At 32.3% G+C, this 19,128-nt stretch overlaps 1 protein-coding gene across 1 annotated transcript in view; it reads right to left on the reverse strand.

Annotated features, from left to right (window-relative positions):
• The window catches only part of LOC109532999 (zinc finger protein 1), a 416,629-nt gene that overhangs the window by 374,175 nt on the left and 23,326 nt on the right, over positions 1–19,128 (reverse strand). The window lies entirely within an intron of this gene.

Raw genomic sequence — 19,128 nt, forward strand, 5'->3', positions numbered from 1 at the left:
AACTTTTAAATAAAGCGGTAGAGTGAAATATGTAAGCTTTCCACTTGCAGGTCATTTGAAAGCAAACCTACAAAAAGAGTAATATTTGAGTCTCCTAGCATTCTGATAAGATGTTTATTGAGAAGCTCAGGTAGTGTTTCCTTTGCCTCGAATAAATTTTCTGCGATATAAATGACTTGTAGATATATTTGAAGTTCACCTACAATCAGTTTTGCTTCAGTTTGTCTATGAATGGAAAAACCGACACACAAATATAATGTCAATTACTTAAACTAAAAATCGTCTTATGACAAGTACAAGAAACATATGATATTGTTTGGCTCATTAGTAAATAGGCAGCTCCTTTTGGATTAAAACAACACATTTCATTATTATATGCTTCTAATACATCATTCAATTTGCTGAATCAATTACATGAAATCGCATATAGGTCTAATTTTTCATATCTGAGCTCATGCGGGTCAGCAGGTGTGGTCTATTACCTTCACTTACGAACAATTAAAATTGTACGAGGTCTTTATTGCTTACACAGGCCAGAGATAAGCAGTAATAAACACCGGTGGGTTCTTTTATAAATTGAATGCCCGCAGAAACACAATTGCTTTATATTAAACTTTATTATACCCAGCTTAACAGTCTAACCTCAAAGAGGTTAATGAAGAAGAAAAATTATAAGTATCTATTAAGTTTGAGAACGTTTTTCGTTTCTTTGTTTCACACAACCATAAAACTTCACAACTAATAATAGAAAATGTATAAATTGTATAATTATCTGGCGCTACCTTATGTGAGATGTGATGCACGTCTGTGGCGTATTTCTTATCATGAAAATAATTTGGAACAATTAAAAATAATACTAGAGAAAAATTTAATCGGTTTAACCAAAAATGCTTAACATTTTCATAGTTTGAGTCCTAGGGAACAGCGTGTTAGCTGCTAAAGAATCTCAAATTGATTCGGAAAATTAGCGAATAATTTATAAAAATATTACAATAAAGTTCATCACTAGACTAGCATTTTCCTGTTATTCCTTAAAATACATGAAAACTTTGGCTTCGAATAAATTAATAGACGGTCCATTTTTCACCAACTGTTTCGCAATAAAGTCGTATCACCGCTGTATACTTAGAGAGTTTCAGATATGTTTGATCAGACGTAGAACAAAATAAATTGTCATATACAATTTTAACCATTTTAAACCGTTTTAACCAGTTTTTATCTATTGTTGACTATTTTTACCATTGTTTGACATGTTTGGTTCGGTGCTCTTGGAGATGTTTGCTTCTGATTTGACGACGGCCCTGATGATGATGTAATTGTCGAAATTACTTGGTCTTATTTAATTACATACACACTTCATTACATAAAACTTGCTTGATTGATTTGGATTGCTATTTTGCCTAGGGATACTCAGGATCATTTTCACCTTAGAGCTGGAATTACCCAAACGTTAGTTTATATGGTTCAGCAAATAAAAAATTTTCTATTCGAATTTGTCCCATATCTCGCATAAGACAGGTTTTTCTATTTGTATCATATACAGGATCTGACGAAACCTAATTTGCAAAACTGGTGTTTACAGTCGGCCCAATTGCTATTATTAGAGCGACAGAAATGTACAACCATCTGGCCAACAAGTAGCGACGAATACTTTGAAATTGAATAAAAAAGGAAGTAAAAACACTTAGAGGTGCGAATAAGTTGTCGATATTTAAGGTTGGTAGAACGTTTGAAAAATACGATTGAGAATTTCTTGGGATCATTTGATATAAATTTGAAGAGTTATGAAACGAAATCCATGAATCTAGATCAAACACCCCGTCATCAGCAACTTTTACATTTTTAAATTTCCTGCCATCTGCTTTCGTCGACTTTGTAGGAATATCCCCGAGGTGACCTGGACACACTTTTATGTTATTCCATTTGTGCGAACGTAGAAGGTGGTGTGTCTGCGGATATTGGACCGTTTTATTATATGGCCAGTGGCCGGCGGATATAAGAACGTCCCCTGCATGTTTTTTCTTGATATTATCTAATATCGCAGCGGGGTCATCGTTGCTCCAGGCCAAAACAAGGATGTAATAAAATTGGTCGCATCTCAGACGTAAACTCTTGGTTTCGTCATTATTACGATATTACCTTGGTTATTATTTCATGGGAAGCTCCAGATAAATTCTCTGCTCATTTTCTTATTACAATTTCTAACAACGTTAATGCAAAACTAAATGAACATATGAAGGATATATGTTTTCCCAAGCATATTTCTATTTATGGCTGAATTAAATGAATATTTTTCTTAAACACATTTCATGTGGGGCCTCCAATTCACATTAAATTTATTCGTCGCTAATCTCATTGATGCAGATTAACACCATTGTACCAAGAACAACAGAAATGTTAGACCTGTTCAGTTATGGATTTATTATGACGAATATTTCCTTCGTATGATAATCTGTCCGTTTGAAGTGTGCAATTATCGAAAAATTACAGCGGTAATTGCACAGTGTGCAATTATCACTCAAATGTCTTCCTGACGTCCCTAAGATATTCAAATTATATTTAATAAACATAAGTAATAAAATTAAAAGTGTAATAAAATATAATAGAAATAAAATGAATCCACAGTCATTTTGTTTACTCAGGATATATTCATCAAAATTACACTCGTGCATCAAAATAAACAGATAATTTTGCATTCGAGCTTGTTGTCTTGTAAAAACTGCATTCGTTTATTTTCACATTGAAACGAAAAAGCCCTCCTCCTTCGGACTCGGGCTTTTTCGCCACAATATGAAAATAAACTCATGCAGTTTTTAGACAACAAGCTTTCATGCAAAATTATCGGTAATTTTGAAGCACTTGTGCAATTACCCCCGAAAATTTATTTTTGCTAAAAGTACCTGCTATGAATTTGAGTGAAACGTAGTACTTCGATGCAAAAATCAACGTAAATTGCAAAATGTGATAGGCAACCGTCAACTACGTACATGGATATGTTATTTTTGCAAATTATTTATATTACAACCTGTGTATTTTAACATGTTGCCACAAATGACGAGATTCACTTCTCTTTTCTGTAAAATGTGCAACATTGAATTTAGCAAAAATAAATGCAGTCGTTTGGAATATGAGAAAGGATAACAGTAATTAAGGAGAACAGAAATCATATGAAGATTTAATTAATAGATTTCAGTAAAGTTCAAATTATTCGAGTGTTGTCAGCAATAATATGTGCATATTAAATTTAGGTTGTAAAAACTAAATTTTTGTTTATCTTATAAAGCAAAGTTTAAATACAAATTATTCAGTATATTCAAATTTGCTTGAATGCGGTTAGCTTTCTTATAAGTATCGAGTGATAATTTTTAGTACTGTAAAACGTTTTATTGCCTTTCCGATTTGAATATAAGCGTTAATAATAGATGTCTAACTTGTCGAGCGGCATTCATTAAACCTTATTCAATGCCACATACCCAAAAAAAGTTGTTATCTTTGAGAAATATGTAAAATGGCTTCTCATAACGAACCAAAATAAATACAGCCAAAAGTGCTGTTAAGTTAACTTAAATTAATTAGACTTCGACAGCTGTGACATATTTACAATCGTGCACTTTTCGGATTTCGTCACGGTACTTAAAAAAAAAACTAATTTACAAGAAATAACTGGTAACCCAAAGTTCCGATACACGTCACTTATTTATTAGACTACCTACGCTGTTCTGGCGTCTCAGTATATCTTGCATGGTTGATTTGACGATAATGATGAAGATTATACTTGCTGCAGCAGGTTTTATGCCATATCGGTGAAGCAAATAGTTATAGTTAAATAAAGATGTAAATAATCATGCTTAGCTAACAAAATTAATCTAAATCTAAAATTTTGTATAATTTAAATTAATATTTTCCTTCAAGTTTTGATTTCTAATTTTCCTTGATTTTTTAATGTGTCTTGCCAGTTTAAAGCAGAGTACTAACTCCAATTTAATTTTTCTTAAATTGCAATCGTGATAGCTTTCATTTTAGTGGTACACCGAACTCAGTTTAGTAGATTTTGAAGTGTAGGTAATGAAAAGCCCTAGTAGATATTATTATAATTTATAAAATCCATCCAAACACAATTTAGTAGATGTAAGTAATTGTACGTACTTTCCTGACTGTGTTTCAATTCCAAAATTAAAATCAAATCCTGGGTTCTTCAGTCATTTATTTATTGTTCATTTATCAATTTAAAAAAACGTTTCGGTGTTTTCCACCATCATCAGTTTTACTAAAATAACAGGTAGTAAAAAAAAATTTTTAAATGTTCTCATTAATCTAAAAAACAATAACAGTCGTATGTATTTTAGTATGTGATATAACAAGCTATTGACAAACTGTTATTGTTTTTTAGATTAATGAGAACATTTAAAAATTTTTTTTTACTACCTGTTATTTTAGTAAAACTGATGATGGCGGAAAACACCGAAACGTTTTTTTAAATTGATAAATGAACAATAAATAAATGACTGAAGAACCCAGGATTTGATTTTAATTTTGGGATGTAAGTAATATTCTCTTTAGGACCACACAAGACTAGAGCCACTTATTTTACTTAACATTTACATTCATGACAAGTAGTGCGTTTCCAAAGGGCGCTCAAATGGGAAAGCAATCAAGAGAATACGAAATTAGCGATATTATCAGTCTTTTTATGGAAAGTAATGGAGCAACCGTTTAAGTCCTTACCTTCCCAAATTTGTGGAATTGGATATCGCTTACCTAAAACAAAAGAAAAAATTAATTATTTCACTGTCAATTGTGTATTAACTGTTGATCTAAAATATTTTTGAAGATTTGTTAATACTTGCAGTCAGTAGTTGTGTATTTATAATAAAAATTAACTATACTGCTAACTTGCAACTTTACCATGACAACATTTTTGTAATACACTGTTTGGACTTGTACCGGTCATTTATAATCTACCAATACAGAACTGCACGCTTGTTATTGGCTGGTTTTGTTCCAACATGCCAGCACGACGCTGTTACGTGATCGTGCAGAGCCGCAAAACTTCTAAAGTTGTTGCTATTACCAATAATAAGTTATAATACAATAAGGCACGCTAAACCGGAAGCATAGTACCCGGCACATTTTTTCCAATCATTCTAATCTAATGCAATCACCACATAAATCAATAATACTTCTTCACACACTTAAATAAATAAAAAGTGTTCGGGGAAGTGGTAAAAATGCATCCATAGTCTGGATGCAGATTTATTAGTTTGTTAGTTTTATTAGCTTATATTGTAAACTTGATCCCATTTTCCGAAAGTATTTATTGTGGACGGGATTGAGAAAACGTTTGAGGAAACTACGTGATTGTACAACTTTTATGAATTTGTCGTGTTTTACATTACCTAACTATTAATTAAAACGTTATTTCCTTCCGGTTAAATTTATATAAAACCTATAATAAAGGCTAAAAAAATGTATAGCAGTTTTGGTAAAATATTTGACTCTTTGCGGTTGCAATTCAGGTATAGGCGTGGGTAAAGAAAATGAAAGGCCTATATGATTTTCTAAATTCCCGACGAAAACAGGCATTTTATCTAATTTTGAGAATTTGTAAAGTTTTATAATTCGAGTTAAAATTTTGAAAATTTTCCATCTAATATATCCCATTTCCAGCTTCAGCTGTTATTCAGATATCATAGTTTAAACAAAAAAGTGCCCATTTTTATTGAAATGGGAAAAATACCGAAAATGATTAGCTTCATTTTTTTTAACATAGATGGATAGGTTGAAGTGGAGAAATAGTGGTCAGCTTGTTCACCCGATTTGACTGCCTCACATGTATTTTGAAGAAATATTTGATAGAAAAAGTGTACAAAAGAAGCCGCCCGACCTAGAGGCATAGAAGTCGCAGTAACACATAGAATTCAACAAATTCCAGATCGGGTCATTGAGAATATTAAGAGAATTTGTAAATTTGTCAATGGTCATCAATTTCAACGTGTGATTAAGTGTCTACTTTTTATAATTCGACTTCATTCTTAAACAGCTGTTCTTTTTATCTTATAAACATGGCACTTCAATTTTACCGTTTACTGTTGTTTAAATTGAAAGAAAGAACCTGAAAGTAGCTGAGGCTTGAAATATAAATAAAAATAGAATACAATTGCGTATAGGACTGTTTAAAAAATTAATGTTGATAACCTCGACTACTAGAGCAATCCTGTAAAGTATCCCAAGCCCTACAAGTTTTAAAACTTAAATTGAAAATAAAATCGAAAGGTCAGTAGTCATAGAGTAGTGTAAAAATGTAGGTGGTGTTCCATTCTTTTTATCCAGACTGTATATTATACTGCACGGATAATAACAAAAATTGTCATATCAAAACCAGCGAATTTTAGTATATTATATTAAATACCCAATATGATAATTTACTATTCTGAAGTTCACCTCACATTTATTAATTATTATAACTATTTTTCACCCAACTCTCAAATGCAAGCGCATAATTTGATATAGTAAAAAAGTCAATACATTATTTCCATGTCAGTGAATAGCAATTTTGGCAAGCCATTGCGTTTCAGTGTCCTGAGCTTTCATAAATTCTTGTAAAGCTAAGAGTTAAAAAAAATATAGTTTCTTAAGTATATTTCTATTATATACCTCTCGTAGTATATTTACCAGTTTTAACTTAGATACAATAGAACGCATGTTTGGCGTTCTGAAGAAAGCCTATTGTGGCGGTGTTATGTATTCAGTAATGCATCTTTTATAAAACCTGCCGTTGCGTTTTTTTAATTTAAGTTAGAATCCTTCACTAGTAATTTTACACAAACAATCAGGATATTGCAATAAGTAGCAAATTTTGGCGAACTAATCGACGTTCTTTCAGTTAAAACGTAAGCCAGAAGTGATCGTCCACTAAAACATATCATTTTTATTTCACCATTTGAATCATCGTTATTTCAATTTGTACTAATAAAAAGCTTTAAGGCGAGGACACAAAGCGCTGTGTGATGGGTCGGACTGCATCGAGTTCCGTCGTCATCATGAGTGCAGAAATCGAGAAAACCTATCCAGAATTCGAAAACTTGCGCTATTGGGCTTTGTTTGGTGACCAAGGGATGCCGCCACTATAGGAATTTCATAATTTTCAATTGCAACTGGTATTTATCTTTGAACTTTTCAATTAGAATGTGTTCGTTTGCCATAGGAGAACAATGTTTTCATTTACTTTAGAAAACTACTGACTATTGCTCATTGATTGACCCCAGCAAATGAAGTAAACTGGTAAAAAATATTTTATTGTGATGCAAAAATTCGAAAAAGTGTAATTATAGTTTCTGATACTATATATACGACACTTTTTTTCATTTATTCATAATTCAGATTCTTTGAAAATAGATAACTTTTCCGGAAAACAAAGCTGATAATAATAAGGCTTTACGATGTTAATACGGATAGCAATGAAACGGAAATATGTACAAGTTTTTCTTGTAGAATATGTAAAAATGCGTAATATTCTTAAATTAAGTGGTTGTGTTTATGCAACCCTTTGTTGAACCAAATAATAGTTTTAGCATTCAACCAACAGAAAAATAGGACAATTTACACAACTGACGATCATTAGTTTAAGGTAATACTTAAGAAATATTATATAGGAATTAATATATATAAGAAAGCCGTATTTCTTTAAGCATGCTGAAAAAATTTCAAATATGCAGATGATTCGGGTATGCAAAAGTTACGGATAATCCTAACAAAACCAAATAGACAGTTATCAGTTATGTGATGAAACAAGGAACAATTCAAACGTTGGAAAAACATTATCTTTTTACGCAGCACATAACAGGTTCAACCGAAAGAATAATTTTGCAAAAGGGCTTAAAATTCTACAATAGCCACATATCAAACAATCCAATTTAGTCAGATACATGACCAATACGTATATGTGTAAGTGTGTTTTCTGTAAAGTTCGTATGCTGTAACTTCATGTACTGTTACTTGCTAAAACGCTATAAACCAGTAAAACTCCAATTTTATACGGAATCGGAATAGTGAACCTCATGCCCAATAAAGCTGCACAGGAGCAGATAACATGTTTCTACTTTTTTCCAAGATATGGTAGGGCCTTAATTTGCAAGAATATTAACTTAAATGTTCGTTTTCCTATGGTAGAAGATTCCAAAAAAACAAGTAAATAATGTTGAAAAATTGGACAGACCAGAAATAGAACTAGTCATCAGCTTAGGGGATATGATGGAGATAGTCGATTGGGTTAGTTTGGGTGGGGCTCCGGGAGAGAACTGGGTTGATGCAGAACCTATTAAAAGCGATAAACCCGTGTTGTTCGCAAAAATAAACGACCTGCGAAGATAAGCCGAATACTGCCACTATGATATTACTTTACAAAAAAGGTGACATAGCTGATCTATACAGGATGATTCAAATTTGGCGTCATTCCTCTGGAGGTGTTGTCTGGCGCTGTTATAGGAGTACAGAAAAAATAGCAAAATAAATTTATTATTATTAAAGACTGAAAATTTTGCAAAAAATTATATCAGAAATACGGCAGCAATGTTTTTCAAGGTAATCTGCCTAATTAACATTGAGCAATTACCTGTTGCTTTGTAATTATTTAAAACTCCGGTAACCATGGAATTACACAGAGTGACAATAAGATAGACAAGGATAAACGGTAAATTCCATAGATGAAGACAAGTAAATTCAACAAGATTTGTTGACTGCGGAACGTACTTTCGAAACGTCAACCTAGTTCTCATAACCTCGAATATTGGTGGTTATAAATCAACCATACAACACCAAACAATTGAATGGTTAACTCCAAACCAGCTAGTGCCTGTGTAATCTCCTTATTATCCACTCTCATTAAGCAGCTTCTCGTATTCAGTTAATTAACTCCTGCTCCATTTGTATCTCCTTGTGCTGTGTGTATCGTACAAACGTGGTAGCAATGTAACACTTCCTCGGTATTTATTTGGTGCTTGGGAAAGTGTCAGTTATTATGCTCTGAGCGCCCCTGGAAGGCCCTGATTCGGTTATGTCCAATACTTGTTCCTCTGTGCCTGGAACCCGAACATCGATTATCGTCCACTATTTTCCTGGAACCACTCTCCTAGCTCTTTGTTGGCGTGAGTTCTTTCAGCTTCTGCTATGTTACTGTAGTATATCTCCTGAACTAAACGCATATCCACAAATTCGTAAAAGGAAATTTAAAGTAAGTCACAGTTTGACAAATTATTCTTATTATTGACAAAGGCTATCCACCTGTAACTATGTGCTAATGACAAAAATATCATTGCCACTGTGCTATTTCATCAAAAAATTGTAGAAGAGAACTTCTTTGATATCAAAAAATTTCGTAATTTGAAGCGAAGATCGTAATTTTTCTTTTTGAATGCTTAAGTATTCCAATATGCTACCAATTAGACATGGAACAATTTCAAAACAATGCTTAATAACAAAGTTGAAATTTGATCTTCAACTGTTAATATCTTCTAGAAATTTACGAATAAAAAATTTTCAATATTTTTCCCGTATTCCCCAAGGGAGCCTCTATCAAATTTTGAATCACCCTGTATATAATAAATGTGTTGATACAATTTTGGGGTGAGTAACACATGAGTATTTCTGAAAATATTTGTAAAATATATAAGCAATACTGTTTGCGTGAATTTCACCTCAAATGTCGGTAAAAACGCTTGAGTATCAGGCGAAATTAATCTGCTAAAATTCATAAGGGCTTCGTTTCACCTCAAGCGCTCAATTGTTTACTTCCGTTTGGAAGCTTGCAGAAAACAAACAAACTATATTATATTATCTAAATCTGAACCTGGAAGGTTTCGGTAATAATAATCCATGATGTGTGCATTTGGAAGGTAAATGTTTGATCTCCCAAGGGTAATAAGGTAATTTAGATTGAATTTTTTAATGCAAATATATTAGGTTTGTGTACTAGAATTTATGGCTAAATTGGTCTTATTTTAAGTTTGGACTTTATGATCTTTTCTTTACTTGGATCTGAAAAATGGGAAGTGGAAGAGTGAACCCCAAAAACTAAATTTAATTTAAAGGCCAGGGGTAAGCTGTAGGGAGCATCTGATAAATTAGAAATTTAAATTCCAAATTAACTCGCTATGTAAACAATTGTATAAATCTGGAAAACAAAGCTAAGACGGGGCTAAATGAAGAGGAAGGTATCCCGTCGTCGAATTATGCTCCAGATTATATTATACATCACCCAGACGGATTTACTTCTCCATCTACCTTGCTTTATAAAGATAACCATAATAATTAAATTTCCCCTTTTAAGTGGCAGTCAAGCAATTCTAAATCTTCCAGAGTTTGTTACCTTTATATAACAATGACAAATCCAGACTGTGATTTAGCCACGTATAAAGACCTCACATACGCATTATATAACTCTCCTATCAGTGGCGTCCTAACGCAAGACTAATTAAAATTCAATTCAATGAAATTCTATCAAATTAGTAGTGCAGGCTTCTTTATGTGACTTAGTAGGTTATTCGAAATCGCTTATTAATTTCTTTTTAATGTTGGTCTGAGCACTAAACTATGTGTGCTGGAACTATGTGTGCTAGTTGTACAATAGTTTTGATGCAAGTGAAAGTCATAATATTGTATGAAGTTATTGATATATTCGAACTCAGTCAAATCTGCTAACAAACATACATTTCACGCTGTATTCAGATATACATTTCACACCAATCACATACTGTTATGAAAACTTCGAAAAAAAATCAAGAACATTGTTACTACAATTAGGAAACCGCTAATCTTCTAATAGTTCTTGAACTTGATTATTGAGAAACTTGATAGTAACTTAGGTAACTATATTACGTTGTATTTGTATCGAACACTGAACTATTAAATATTCCAAAATACGTTTTATTCTCACTTTCAGGTTTCTTCGATTGTCATTGTTTTCAAATTAATATAGCATTACTTGAATCAATGTTGCATACAATGTCACGTCGAGCAAATAAAAACAGGTTTTTGTCATATTTCTGGTCTTAATCAGTCCCACTTGCCAAGTGAAAATGTCAAAATTTCAGCCGCTATTACTCATGAAGTTCATTTGCTTTATGCCCAAATTGATCTGAACCTGACGTATGCGCTTATGTTCCTATTTGCCTAATGAACAGTCTGAACAAGTCTAAGGTTGACTTTATCAGATGAAAATAAAATTAAATAATTTAACTTTGTACCTACGGACCGGCACTGCTCGCGGTGTTCGAAACGAAATTGTTTTGCGGAATTTAAACTTAGCTTCCCCAGATGTATGTAAGTTGCTACTGTATAAACCTCTGTCTGAAAGGAAACTCACTTTTGTCTCGACGTTCTTAAGTAAATATTAAATATGTCATACACGTACCGTGTATCCGATCCAGATGAATGATAAGGTGGTAAATTCAGTGAAATACTTTGGGGAATTTTGAGTGGAAAATAATCCTTTAGCAATCCCCGTCGTATGGAAACAATTTAGAGGATCTTAATGCTAGATGTGGATGAGAGGCTTAGAACGGTTTAAGATTAATTAGTTATATGATTGAGGATGAGCTACTATATAGGTATTCACCTAGTTCAGTTCTAAATGATAATAAGAAAAGCATATAATATTTGAATGACGAATCCGACTTCTCGTATATGCGCACATGTATAAGCTCCGAACGAAAAATAGCACTACAGCGTAATAGAAAACTAAAAGACAAATCTTACTATTTTATATTGGTTACAGTTAATCGATTTTCAAATTTACGTATCAATTGGCACTTTAGACCGGGAACCGCCTCGATCGATATCTTACAAACTGTAATTAGGAGAAGTTTGAAAGTTGGACAGTGTGCCAAGGTCAATGGGCGCACCCGGAATAAAGTATTTTCAAAATGGCCACACTTCCGGTTATACTGGAAGTAGGTATCCACTTGCTTATTTTAAATGGAACATCCTATATATTATTACATTTTTGAATTCTACACGAAACTCTAAATATATTTCATATATAATATCCTGTAGCCAAGTCTAACCGTTTTTGATATATTTGGAATTTTATGTAAAAAATGACAGTTGCAGCTACTCGAAAAATTATTCGTTTTTCCTATAAGGAACTATGTTCTACTTAATTTGAGTCGCATCTCTTGTTGAAAAGGACTTGCTCTAATAGAATTTCTAAAACATTTTGAAAACTACTAATACAAAGTGTTAGAGAAATAAGTTTCAAAATACAGTTGAGAAAACCGCCCAAAATCAATTTTTTCAAATGGAAACCCCCATATTTTATAATTTTGTCATATTCAGTATTAAAAATAAGTGTAAGTTAATGTAACGATGTCTATTCCAAAAGAGTTTAGTTTTCGAAATATGGCCAATTTAATGTTTTCATATGGCTATTTTGCAGCACCTTATTTTAAATCCTGTCACTCTGAATTTGCTATGACGAAAGTGGCCATTTTTAATGCATTCAAATGCCAAAGGTATGCTGACAGTTGTCAGTTACCTTTTATAAATAATTAATAATCATGTCAGGGCGCTTCAATTATACAAACGAAGATTACTTAAACTTATTTACTTAACAACACTAACTTACACTTATTTTTAATACCAAATATGACAAAATTATCAAAAATGGGGGTTCCTATTTGAAAAAAATGATTTTGGGCGGTTTTCTCAACTGTATTTTGAAACTAATTTTTCTAACACTTTGTATTAATAGTCTGTAATGCAACTGTCATTTTTTACATAAAATTTCAAATACATGTCTCAAAAACGGTTAGACTTGGCTACAGGATATTGTATATGAAATATATGTAAAATTTGGAGTAGAATTCAAAAATGTATAAGGTGTTTAAAATAAGCAAGTTGATACGCAGTTCCGCTATAGCCGGAAGTGTTACGATTTTGAAAATATTTGAGGCGGCGTGCCTCCAATGATCTCGGTACACTGTCCAATTTTCAAATTTCTGCTAATTACAGTTTGCAAGATATCGATAGCGGCGGTTCTAGGTGGGACACCTAGCAATAAGAGTGTATTCGGGTACCAAATTGTTTCCTTATTAGGAGCCCTTCGATACTTATTAAGACACAGTACAGCTTAGAAATAAAACAAACTCTTTTTTGACTGAATTTAACTTTTTGAGCAAGCCACAGAAATTTGAAAATTACAACATTTGTTACAAAAAAAATTATAATAATCCGGCCTTATAAACGAAGACAAGTATAATATAAAAACTTTGCATATCCTGTACTTTATGCATTGAGTTCTAATATCGGAATTAGCTGATGATATTATGTTTTTAAATTTTTACTAGGTTCAATTAAAATTTGAAACGTGTGTGAATATGGCAAGAATAAGCGATGTGGATAAACATTATTTCCCAAATCATATATTTAGTGATATTTTCCTTGGGTGCTCATCGTTGGCTTTGATAGTAGCGGTAGTAGATATCTAGTAGTAAAAATCTTTATTTCTCATCAGAAAAGGCTATCGATCTATATGGGTCTTTCTGCACGACTGTTATAAAATCCACGAATTGCTGTAAAGTGGCAAACTATTGCTAGGAATACATATGCATATGTATAATAAATTAACAAGCGTTTCAAATTGGAGTCAACAAAATACTATACAAAATCAACACAAAGTTAGATGTTCACAGTTTTGCTCAATTTAGCATTGCCTTAATAATCCTTCTTTATAATTTTCCCAAGTAAATCCATAAACGGCGACCAAATATTTACTCTATCTTTAATTAATAAATGCCAACAAGTACAATATTAGTGGAAAGTTTGCGAACGAAGAGAAGATTAAAACTGAAGATAGAAAAAGATTACTGGTGGGACATTCTCAAAAAATACGTTTGGATCTTTTCCGTTTAGTGCAGAAACTTTGAAAACAATGGCTGATATGAATTGCCGATTTAGATACGTGATTTAATAAATTGAGCTTGGTTAAATTAATCACACATTTTTGCTACTACTTCGCTTAGAATCAGAAAGTATTTGTTCATGTTTCATATATCATACACCCAAAGACATCAAAGTGTAGTGTTAAAATCTAAAAAAAAACGTTTTAATTTCGGTTAGATGAAAACAGCAATCTGATAAGCCTAAGAAAAATAACTTTTGTTTTGAGAATTCACCAATAACTCAACTTTTAAAGGAGTTTACTTCCCCTTTTACCGGTTAAACAACAAAACGAGAAAGACAAATTAACATAAATTTCCAGGGATTTACTCTGCCTTTTCCGGAGTTTATTCCGAACACACGGATACAAAACAAATACTAACACACCTACAACATGTAAATTCCCTAGAGTTCCTTCAATCTGCATCTTAATTGGCTGTCATGTTTATTTCGGAGTTTAAACTTCAGGTTTATAAAGCTTTCTGTTTTATGTCGGTTTTAAGACCGTACCTTTTTTAGGAATGACTTTAAAGTAAAGGTAGGATATCAATTTAAAGAGCAATCGAGTTAGACGATGTAAAATATTAATGGGTTTACAGAATTTACTATTTATTGTGGAAGGTGGCGTTTCTACGAATAGTGAGAATAGGCGTAAAACAGATAAAATCCAGAAATAAACATATGATCAGAACTGCGAGTTTTTGAAAATAATAAAATTAAATACAGTGGGTATTTGCGAAACATAAACGAAAATACATTGGCAAGTGTATATAAAACTGACGATTCTCTTGACAACTTGACGCTTACAACTTTACACTGGCTATTGATCTCAATCAGAATGGTCCAGTCAGATTAGTCTTTAAGAGGCCTATTTCGGAAACTAAATAAATGAAGGTAAAAGATTATTTGTAGTCGCTCTGAAGAATGTCAGAATATTAGAACAGTAGTTTGAGCCCCGTTAAAGAAAGTGCAAACAACCGTTTTTGGCGCATAACTTCTAAACCGTTGATGCTATTGAAAAAAAGTTCAATATTTTTTTTCAAGTACCTATTAAAAATACCTACAATATGAGACAACTAAATTAAAATTCGTTCATTTGTTTACTCAAAAAACAAAAACAAACGCCGATTTGAGCGTCTTTTCAATTTCCTATAATTAATTAAGTTTTGCTTCAAAAAATCACACTATACCTTTTTATGAAAAAAAAATTAAAAACAATTATGAAAATGAGGTTTAAATTACAATTTTTCAGAAATATATTTATAGTTACCAATAATTAATAATAAATACATTTTTATGCAAGTATATGAATATTGTATACATTAAAAATTATATAACTAAATTGTAATTCTCATTTCATCCCATCTGTCCCGCTTTGTCTTAATGAAAATATGGCCACTTGAAAAGTTTATTAATCAAGAATAAATTGTTTAAACATTAAGTTGAAAATCAGGAATTTTGCACATACGTCGTTGACCGTGTTTTCATAAAGGTCGTTGTGCGAAATTTTTCGATATTGTACGTTGTAGCAAACTCTTTACTAGTAAAATACAGCGTCAGATAAGTATCTCCGACGTCTCACGAAAAGCTTATCTTAGATACTGGCAAGAGCCTTTTTTACATAACAAATAGGAATAAACAAAGAGTAATGAGATTTTTTGAAGCTAAATTACATTAATTATAAGAATTTAAAAAAAAATTCTAAAACGCTAAATCCGTCAGTTTTTTCAGTTTTTTGCGTAAAAAACTGACCGGATTTTAATTCACTTTATCTCATATTGTAGGTATTTTAAATACATGAAAAAGGTATTAAACTTTTTTAAAAGGCATCACTGGTTCTCAAGTTATGCGCAAAAAACGGTTTTTTGAACTTTCTTTAATTATTTCAACAATGTTCGATAGCCGGAAATCACGCTCAAACTACTGTTTTGACCAATATTTTGACCTCCTCCAATAATCCTTTACCTTCATCAATATTAGTGCCCGGAAAAATCCAATCCAACTGGACTAGAACGGCAGAGTTGAATACCAGGAATATTTCTCTAATTAAAATATTTGAAGCATTTTTTCGTTGAGGAATTGTCGAAGATGGTTTGGCGATTAAGTACCATTTAATAGGCTCACTTATGCATAGTGAAAACGAAACAAGTACCTTGAGAAACAATTCCGTATCAGTTTTACTTTCCTCACTGTACATTTTATAAAATAGAATAATTTTCAGGAACGTTGCCTTCAAGGACTCCTATACACACATTAGTTTTTTTATACAGGGCAATTCAAATTTGATGTCATTCCTTTTAAGGGTGTGCTGGGGCCAAGTCGAAGAATACAAGCTATTAGAAAATTGAGGTATCAAATTTCTAACAGATGTCATTTCAAATTTGCGATTGAACAACATTTTAAAGTATTTCAATGGTCACTTTGTGTACCATTATAATGGACAGACAATATAAATTGAAAATCATTGAAAAATTATGGAAGGTTCCTATTTGGACAGCTTAATTAACGTAGAGCGTGTTCCCACCCAGATATTGTTTGATACCGATTAACAATATTGTTTTCAGAACATAAAAGGTATAACAATGCCGAAAATGCGTCATCTTATCCTGTGGTTGGAAAAGCCCAAAAAATTGCAAATCTTTTAAATAATTGACGCATAAACTCGTGTTGTTAGTTACAAACAAAAATTGTTCTAAGCAATTCAACGTTGTCCGAGATAGTCCAATTCGTCGCCACTACTGAATTTATCGCAGCACTGGTAAGCAACGAATTATTAGGAACGTTTAATCCAGGGAATTCATTTAAAGGTTTGGCGCAGAAAGTTTTGAAGAATATTTGCTTTCAGTAACACACGCAAAAGAGCATCTCAATATTTGTATCAATTTTGAATAGTTTCTGTTTTTAGCATTTCAGAATAAAACAAATGGTCTTAAATTGTATGAGTGAAATAATTGACTTAAATAGACATCACCGCAATAAATTTTGAATACCATTTGGAATTCCTGCAAAAACTCCTTTCCCCTTCAGGAAGTTAACGGAACGAATGAGATGAGGAACTTACAAACTCTGAGCAGAAGGTAACATTGAACTTTCGACGGAATTAATTGGAAGTGGATTATTCCAATTAGTGTTCCGAGAGCACCGTCTGTCTTTATAAATATTCCGGGGTTTGTTTAAATTTCAAAGATGAAAATGCATATTGAAATTTTCCTTATACTTTCCCGATTCAATTAAGATGTGCCCAAGTTTTCAATGTGAGTTAAATGTTTTTTAATAACGAATATTTTACAATTCACGAAATAATTTCATTCTTCATCAGTTGCATTTAATTTTCATTTGCAAGGTCACTTTTCTATAAAAATAAAACATTTTGCTATTTAAACGAATCTACCTTGCTGAAACGTTTGATTCATAACATGATGTCTTTATTAAATATGAAACGACATGTTTTCAATTAGGTATTAAAGCAAATATTTGGGAGAGTTCTCGTTACATATTGGTTTGCAAATCGTTCAGGATGGTTCTATCACTTTGATTTCACCGTTTCCGACATTGCTGAATAGAAAATGGTGTGATTTTTAGGTTTTTGTAAAATATGTTTCTCACGCTGATGTCTTTATTGTAACTCAACCCGTACATCTCGATAGTGTATATTCAATTTTATTAATAGATAGGAGAACTGAGCGAAGAAATTCTTTTAACAGATAATCAGATTTAATTGACGTGATTTCTGAACTACCTACTATATGTACCAGAGAGAATCTAAAAAGTTTCACTGAAAACTCGGAAACATGAGCGGATTTGCATTTTGCCGCAAAACATAAAGGTTTATTTTCCAGGAAAATTACGGAGGCGCCAAGAGTGGTCGCATTTGAGTTGTGGCAAATTACGTTGACTAATGGCACTGGTAAAGATTCGTGGGACGCCAGCTTTCCGGTAAATGACGAAATTAAACTTATCACTCCTCATCATTTATTTCGAACACCTTTTCAACGAACCGGTGAGGAACTTAGTTGCCCGTTTCCAGTTCCACCTATTTGTCTGCCAGTTGAATTTTATAAGTCTGCATTCGAATACTTTGATGGGTGTATCACATTATGGTAAAATCTGTAGTAAATCGTATAGGAACATTTTCTTTAATATAACTTATTCCCAGGTCACAGGTGCATTTGTGGAATTGAGTTGCGTTTTCCGTGTTTTTGCCTGCACTTACACAACCTGGACATTTTAATTATCTGTGGAAAAAAGTCGATACAGTTAAAGTAGTAAAAAGTTAAAGATGAGACTCGATTTAGTACAAGAAAATTTCAATTATCATGCCAAAAATAATCAGACTCTAATTGAATTCCAACTTATAGGTGGAAGTTTTTATTATTCCGGGAGCGAAAACAGGTGTAGAGCAACAACATAACTACGTTCAGGTTGAGCTAAAATACTTTACAGTCTGAATTTCTCGTTTACATTTACCAAATATACGCCAGATTGAAACCATGTGTGCCGCTATTCGCTTTTGTTTTCCATTCTCTTCACCAGCAGCAATTTTAGACTTCGTTCCAGAATAACTTCCGTCAAATTCCAAACGCTCAGTGGAATTAAGAGAAATGCTATTAAAATCGCAATTAATTGATCACTAAGTTACTGAACTATTGTTCTTTATCGTTGTTTTGGATCAAATTGATCTGGAACTATTATATTGATTTCTAACCGCTAATTAACATGTTTCGGTGGAATGCCTAGAAATGCATATTCTCATAGATATATTGTATAATTATAGATATATATTTTTATATTTTTTAGGACAGTACATGGGAAAAGTCAGAAGATGAAGAAACGAATTCAAAGCAAAATATTTTTCAAACAAATATTCAGTATCTTTGCCTAATTTATATAAAATTTTGTTAAATGTATAAGTAAAATGTCAAGGTAGCAAGTAAATTATACTCGGAAATCGATTCATTTTGGAACGCAGTTCTTCAGGTATGAAATCAGTAATGGAGGAGAGGCAATTTTACTAATGTATTCATACCTATAGTAATAAAAGCTCCCCTTGGAGCAGATGCCACAGAAAAAATTGGGGGCAAATTTTATCAGCAAGGTACCGTAGATTTATTGTAACGACAATTTCGGATTATATCAAAATATAAAGCTTTGTTGTGAGACATGTCAAAAATATTTTACTTACAGAACACAACATAT

Source organism: Dendroctonus ponderosae, unplaced genomic scaffold (assembly GCF_020466585.1).
Source record: "Dendroctonus ponderosae isolate FM_Combo_2020 unplaced genomic scaffold, Dpon_F_20191213v2 Dpon_F_20191213_1, whole genome shotgun sequence".
Lineage (NCBI taxonomy): Eukaryota > Metazoa > Arthropoda > Insecta > Coleoptera > Curculionidae > Dendroctonus > Dendroctonus ponderosae.